A 7,500-nucleotide genomic window follows, 5' to 3' on the forward strand; every position below is an offset into this window, starting at 1 on the left:
TCAGCTCTGGGGGAAAACTCCTGTCAATTCCCTCCTGCCTGTGGTGTGTATGTGCGTGAGTGTGTGAAAATGTGTGTGTGTGTGTGTGTGTGTGTGTGTGTGTGTGTGTGTGTGTGTGTGTGTGTGAAAATGTGTGTGTGTGTGTGTGTGTGTGTGTGTGTGTGTGTGTGTGTGTGTGTGTGTGTGTTGTGAATGACAGAGACCAAGAGTAGGAACAGACCATTTGTGCGTGTGTGTGTGTATGTGTGTGTGTGTGTGTGTGTGTGTGTGTGTAGAGAGAGAAAGGCAGAGAGAGAGGGAAAGAGAATACAACCCCCCCCCCCTTTACACACACACACACACACACACACACACACACACACACACACACACACACACACACACACACACACATACATACAACATTATGTTGTGCTGTTTGCCATCCAAAAGAGCTTCAGTAAGGGTTAAAAGGGAAAAGGGTTCATTCTACTGATTGACTACACATCACCTTTGGTATTCTGATGAAAATGGCACTTGTTCGTAGTCATCCTTTGAAAACATTGAAAATACTAGAAAAGCACTCAGAGAGCGCAACTCCGCCTGCATTGTTCTTCCTAGGTTGTCATACATTTGAACCTAAAATATTCAGATCGCCACCACGTGGCCATACCATGCCATTACACCACTAAGCTAAATACATAAACGCCTCTAGAATCCTGACGGAATTACGGATCAATCCCAAAATGTTATCGTTTCTTCCTTGGGTCATGTCCGACCTTCCCTGAAAATGTCATCGAAATCCATCCACCACTTGTTGAGCTATCTTGCTAACAAACAGACAGACAGACAGACAGACGCCGGTCTCCGATGAAAACATATAGGGCCTACTGTACCTCCTTGGCGGAGGTTAAAAACTTACTTACAATTCAGTAGCCTCCCCTATGGAAGTAGTCCTGGAATAGACCTATGCAGAACTTTGGGTTCTTCTTGATATATCACCATCCCACAACGGTGCCCATCTGCACACAGTAGCAGGGGTTTTCCAGAGCAGCTTTATTAGAATGGTTAGAAGTCAAACTCCAGCTGTACTGTAGCCTTATAACTAGTCTTGCACATGCTGTTCAAACTGCAGAAAACAGGAAGGGACTGTATAAATGAACTGCCTATCCTGAGAAATATTGTTTCCCAGGGCTTTCTTGTGCTTGGGCCTATTTTACCATTCCTGCTGATTGTGCATTAATTGTACCCTACCATATCATGTTAAAATGTGTTAATAACAGTGTGTTAGCTTACTTCTTTCATACGATTTTGGATATGTGTTCATACTTAAAGAAACATAGACCTACCGGTAAAGGAGATTCGTTATTGGACTGCGTAACCTTTCCAAGTGTAGTGAGTTGGTTGGCCAGACTCCCCTCCCTAAAATAGGAGCAATTTATTATGAAAGAGAGAGGGAATATTTAAGGTGAATATTTATTATTTCAAGACGTAATTTAGTGCACTTGACTTTTACACCTTTGCCCCAGTCACGCGCCAAAAAAAGAAAAGCATGTTGTGCCATGGCTGAAAGTTCGATTTTGTCCTTAATGAAACTTCGAGGATTAACTTTATGTCGACAGCTTAGGCTACCTTTCTATGGTGATTGTTTTGTTTGGTAAGCTACCCTACGTATTGAATATGCCTTTGCCTTACAATCAAAAGGGAACAGGATAAGAATTCCTTTGTCTAGGGCTGTTAAGAAAACAATCCTTTCCTTCCGTTCCGACTGCACCAGTGGATGTAAACACAAGCGCGCAGGTATTCATGACCACTACCGCATCTCCACCTCGGTTTTACGAGTGGTGTTGTTCTACGGTAGGCTACTGTGTCCTCCGGCGAATGTAGCCTACTAACACATTTTCGACTTAGCTGAGTAACGTTTACTTTATTTCCTGCACAGTGCGTAACCGGTAACCTATGTTCCGCTGAGCAGATGCCTGTGCATCTACAACTTCCTTCTCCACAGGAAGTGTATAGGCGGAGGAGAGACGATGATGAGATACAGTAATACTTAGTTGTTGAACTCATGCCCGGCTTGGTTTTAGTTTGAGTCTCATTTGTTGAGTATACCCAAGTAGGCTTAACCTTTTCTGTTGTTGTAACCTATAGACTAACACCAACTTGAATCACACATTTAAACAGTGTGTATAACAGGGTATCAAAGATAATATGTTCTGATATGTTTCTCTCTTGGTAAACAGGTAGGCCTACAGTCTACTTTATGCTAACCTTGTCCCTTTAAACCCCACCCCGTGGAAAATATGATGCCTAGCCTACTTTGTGTATGAGAAACTTGACTAATCAGAAACACTGTGGGCATGTAGATGTATGTCCCAAGTCTTCTGGTTTAAATTGTGATAATGTTCTGTAAGGTTACCTGAGTGTACCTGATGTAAACAACTACTGTACTCTCTCAATCAGTGTACATGTGCTGCTGCATTGAGCCATAGGCTTTGGTGAGTTGCTGTGACAGGTATCAAGGTAGAGAGAGTATAGATATGCTGAAGTATGGATGAGTTCAGTTGATGTTCTCATTTAGTCAGTGGAGTGATAACAGTTGTGATGTACTAAAGCTCCTTTGACTCCTGAACTGTCTGTGTGTGTGTGTGTGTGTGTGTGTGTGTGTGTGTGTGTGTGTGTGTGTGTGTGAGAGAGAGAGAGAGGTAGAGACAGCGAGAAAGAAGGAGACATATTATGTGCTTTTGTGCCTTGTTTGTATTTCACTACAGTTTTTGGATATTCCTAATATGGGAAGCACATTGGCCTATGGAGGCAGGAAGTTGAGTGATGTCTTTATCGTAGATCCTGTTCAACCTCCTGAATAGACTAACTGTGTTGTGTGGACATTTACTGTTTCATGTGGTGCTGAGACCCAGCTCATTACTTAGATTGAGTCCATATGACACTTAAGTCTGTATTTTGATGGGCGTTTTCATAAATATGAATGTGTGTGTTTGTGTGTGATTGTGTGTGTGATGAAACCTGTAAACGTTTCTGTTTCTCTCTCCTCAGGTGTGTGTAGAAGATACTCTGTGTTGAGGCTCCAGGAGTCTAGGAGTGGGAGGTTCCACACACTCACACACTTAGAGAAGCTCATACGCGCACGGAGGACAGATTGACAGATGAGGACCTGCCCAGGTCTGTGAGACCTGAGGGTCATTTAAGGTAAGAGTACTCACATATCCCACCTCTCTCTCTATCTCTCTCTCTCTCTCTCTCTCTCTCTCTCTCTCCCCCCCTCTCCCTCTCTTTTCTTTCCCTCTCTCTTGAGCCTAATGTCTTACCCAAACCATCTGTCTAGTGAACAAATTGCACACTTTCAGAAAAAAATGGTCTCGGAGCTGCAGTCATTACTGTTTTAGTGGTGTGGTGACTCCTAGTTCATTTTGAGTGGATGGTGGTGGTGTGTGTATACAGCCGGATGGTTGGATTGCTGTTGGGATGTGATTCCATTTCCTCTGCTGTGGAGCTGAGCTGTGTGAATTGATCAAATAACTGCCCTAAGAGCCCCCCACAACAGACCCAGTAAATAACAGAACCCATGTGATGCGTACATTCACAAACTCACTGTCACATCCACACACATATTGCATGTACAGTACAGTTTCTGAGCATTTCTAACAGCTTCGTACCCCAGGTTGTGAGGATCATGAACACTCTTGCCCACCCTCACCTACTACATACAGCCACCAATCGTGCAAGGCAATCTTGTGCTATTCATGGGTTTCATCAGGTCCCTTTCCACAGGTATATAAAATCGAGCACCTTGATTATCAATGCTGCCTGCATGGTGCTTGATTAATACACCTGTGCAAAGGGACCTGATGAAACCCATGAATTCCATACGTTACCGTTTATGACCTGACCAGGAGGAGTTTTTGGTTGTTTTGTGTAGTCTATGTGTACTGGGTCTATTGTAGTCTATTGTAGTCTATGTGTACTAGGTCTATTGTAGTCTATTGTTGTACATCTGTGTATATATAGTAATACTTACTATATATACACAGATGTTATTTTATTTTTTCCTGTTCATATTTTCCTAATTACTTACACACACTTTTGGCCCAAGAGAAACGTTATTTCATTCTTCTTGACTGTATGCAAGTGCGCGATAAAATGACAACAAAAGAAATCTTGAATTCTACTGCGTAAGGTTAGGGTGCTGTGTACGTAAATTAGACTCTGGGACATGTCCGCCGTGTCTCTCACAGTAGAAATCGATGCATTGCTTCCTCAAATCACTGCTCTGTTCCATGCTGTGTGACAGCTTCATGAATCAGCTAAGGACTGGGTGCTACAGTATATCAGTGCTGTCACTGAAATCTGTCCTGCTTCACCTCGTGTGTGTGTGCGTATTAATGCGTGTGTGTGTGTGTGTGTGTGTGTGTGTGTGTGTGTGTGTGCATGTGCGTGTGTGTGTGTATTTGTGTGTGTGTGCGTGTGCGTATGTATTTGTGTGTGTGTGTGTGTGTGTATGTCTGTGTGTCTGTATGTGTGTGTGTGTCTAAGGGTCTGGGTCTGGGTCTGTTTCTGTGTATGTGTGAATGGTGCATACAAAATACATGGAATAAATGGATGCACAGAACAGAATAGTCATGGTTTAGAGACATTAGCTGGTGGGTGTGGTGTGTGTGGTTTGTGTGAGGGTACACATGTTTGTTCATGAGGGTTACACTGTAAACTGATAATATGGTGTTAATTGACTTTTCAGAAGAGGGCTGTTTTCAGTTTTAAGAGGCTTCACTTCCTGTGTGTGCGTGTGTGTGTGTGTGTATGTATAAGTGTGTGTGTGTGTGTGTGTGTGTGTGTGTGTGTGTGTGTGTGTGTGTGTGTGTGTGTGTTTGTGTGTGTGTGTGTGTGTGTGTGTGTGTGTGTGTGTGTGTGTGTGTGTGTGTGTGTGTGGGTGGGTGAGTTGTGCTTTATTTGCATACTCCTGCAGAGGTGAGACATCTGTGGAGTCTGAGGATTACATTTTTCATGACTGAATTCTGTGTGCCAGAAAGAGAATGTGAATGTGAATGTGTCTGTGCATGTAAATTAGTGTGTGAGAGTGTGTGAGTGTGTGAGTGTGTGAGAGTGTGACAAACATCGGGGTGAGGATGCTTCCTGCAGTGGTCTGATGATTGCCAGTGTTTCTGCCTGTAGAGCACTGGATTTCAAAGTGCAGGTCGGGCCCCACTAGTGGGGAATAGAGACATGACAGGTGGGGTGCGCTGCACAGGAGGAAATGTTTTTGTTTTTGTGCATCTATCTTTAAAAGTGTCTTTCTTTTTCAGATCATACATTCAAAACAAAATCATCATTTCATAAACATGATTTCACATCATAAAATATGTATTAAAATAGCATTTGATCTGGCAGACTGAGATGAGAGATGTAACGTAGAACTAAAATGCGAAAATACTGTATATACTGTATATAAATATATATATATATATTTATACCACTGCTTGGTCAAATTTCCTATTATGATGCGCTATTTGGAACGTGCATTATTTTTCGATATACGCACGGCTATAAAGCAGTTCCTTTTTTTGGGGCTTATCACACTTGAACATTAATTCGCCAATGTGAATGTAACGGTAAAAACAGCAACGTTGTATCTAAGACAGCAGGAATATAAACGAAAATCATAGTAGCAGTGTTATAAGCCGGATAATCAACTCCGCGCTGTGCGTTTTATAGGAAAATAATGCACCTATCGAAGTGTAAAGTCCCCTCCGCCTGCGGCGTTGGGACCTTATTACCACTTTGAACGTGCATTATTTTCCTAGAAACGCACGGCGCGGAGTTGATTATCCCTTACATGTGGGGGAATGACAGAAAAAGTTTGAGAGCAACTGCTGTGGAGCAACTGTCACAATACCCAAATGATCACCAAGCCCAAGTCCAACAGTGTGTTCCAATGTCCGCACTTCTGCACTTCCAACACTTCGGTTGAGTGTGTAGTGCTGTTCCAGTAGCAAAAGTAGCAAAACAAAGTGCGCTGCAAGTACCCGGATGGTGCACTTCTAACGGTCAAAATTCGAAGTGTGGTGTGATGGACACTTCTCGCACTCCATGGACGATGTGGACGCTATTTTTTGCAACGTAACGGAAGAGGAGGAGCTACCACCACTTTTCAAAAACATCGATAATGGCGACTGAGGCGGTTGTCATGATATATATATTAATGGTAGCATTTTGTCAGGGTAAAGGGGTCCGGTGGGGCTAGAAAAGTCCCCGTCTCTAAAGTGGGGAATGACAGAAAAAGTTTGAGAGCAACTGCTGTGGAGCAACTGTCACAATACCCAAATGATCACCAAGCCCAAGTCCAAGTACTGTATCTGGATAAGGACAGAACATCCTGTCTTCTGATGAATCCAAATAAGCGTAGCACATTATTGTTGTGTGAACAGCTGTGGATATCACGGATGCGTAGCTAGCTGTCATTGTCATTGTGCAGTGTAGTTTGCTCTTGAGTGCCCTCACGTGCTGTTGATGCCCTTGTGGTGTACAGTACACTCAATAATTAGACCAGCACCTGTTCTTCAGAGCGATGCCGTAGAAGAACCTTTTTCAGTCCAAAAGGTTCAGCCCGGCGCTCAAGTAGGGATAAAGTTTGTGATAGGTGTTCTTGGGGTAGGGAATAATCCAATGAGACAAACAAAGCAGGTCCGAGGCACTGTGGATAGAAAAATGTTACGTCACCCGAACTGTACGTACACACCGCCAGCGACTTGAGCTTCCAAGGACGCCGTGGGAAGCTAAGCTTTGGACGCTTTGGACGCTCTGACGTGGTAGCATTCTGTGTTCGATCATGTTCGTTGCTGGTCCTTTGTCGCCGAACCGTGCTCATAGCTCATTACCATAAAGTTGAGCCACTTTCAACTTTCTCAAGTCGCTCAAGACGCCCAAAACGCGACGCTGACGGATTTGCCGCTGCTGGCAGCTGAGAGAAGCCGGCTTCCATTGAAAATGAACGACTTCCGGAATCTTTGGAAGCTCAAGTCGGCGGCGGTGTGAACGTACAGTAATGGACCCCATAACCCGGGCTCGTGGACTCACAAAGTATAGACTATAGCCCAAATGAATGAGCCTGCTCAGTCCAGTGTGTTGGAGCTGGAAGGCCAAGTGCTGCTGGTGGTTGGGGAGAACCCCAGCTGGTGCAGCCAGCCTCTCTCCAGCCCACCAGGCCAGGCCAGGGTTGCGTCGCCAGGCTGCACGGCCCGGTTGCCAGGATGCTGGGTCTTAATCAGCTTGTCATTCTGTTGGTGTGTGTGAGTGTGTGTGTGTGTGTGTGTGTGTTTGTGTGTGAGTGTGTGTGTGTGTGTGTGTGTGTGTGTGTGTGTGTGTGTGTGTGTGTGTGTTTGTGTGTGTGTGTGTGTGTGTGTGTGTGTGTGTGTGTGTGTGTGCAAAAATGAACATTTGTGCATTTGTGTTTGGTTGTGCACATGCTTGTGTGTTTGTGTTTGCAAGCCCATGGATGACCCACTGCAT

General features: G+C 44.2%; 1 protein-coding gene across 1 annotated transcript in view; it reads left to right on the top strand.

Annotated features, from left to right (window-relative positions):
• Positions 1–7,500, top strand: part of LOC134071300 (B-cell CLL/lymphoma 9 protein-like) — a 52,229-nt gene that overhangs the window by 24,539 nt on the left and 20,190 nt on the right. Inside the window, exon 2 of the mRNA XM_062527971.1 lies at positions 3,034–3,186. The gene's annotated coding sequence lies outside the window, so the exon portion shown is untranslated. The remainder of the gene's footprint in view (positions 1–3,033; positions 3,187–7,500) is intronic.

Source organism: Sardina pilchardus, chromosome 23, assembly GCF_963854185.1.
Source record: "Sardina pilchardus chromosome 23, fSarPil1.1, whole genome shotgun sequence".
NCBI lineage: Eukaryota > Metazoa > Chordata > Actinopteri > Clupeiformes > Clupeidae > Sardina > Sardina pilchardus.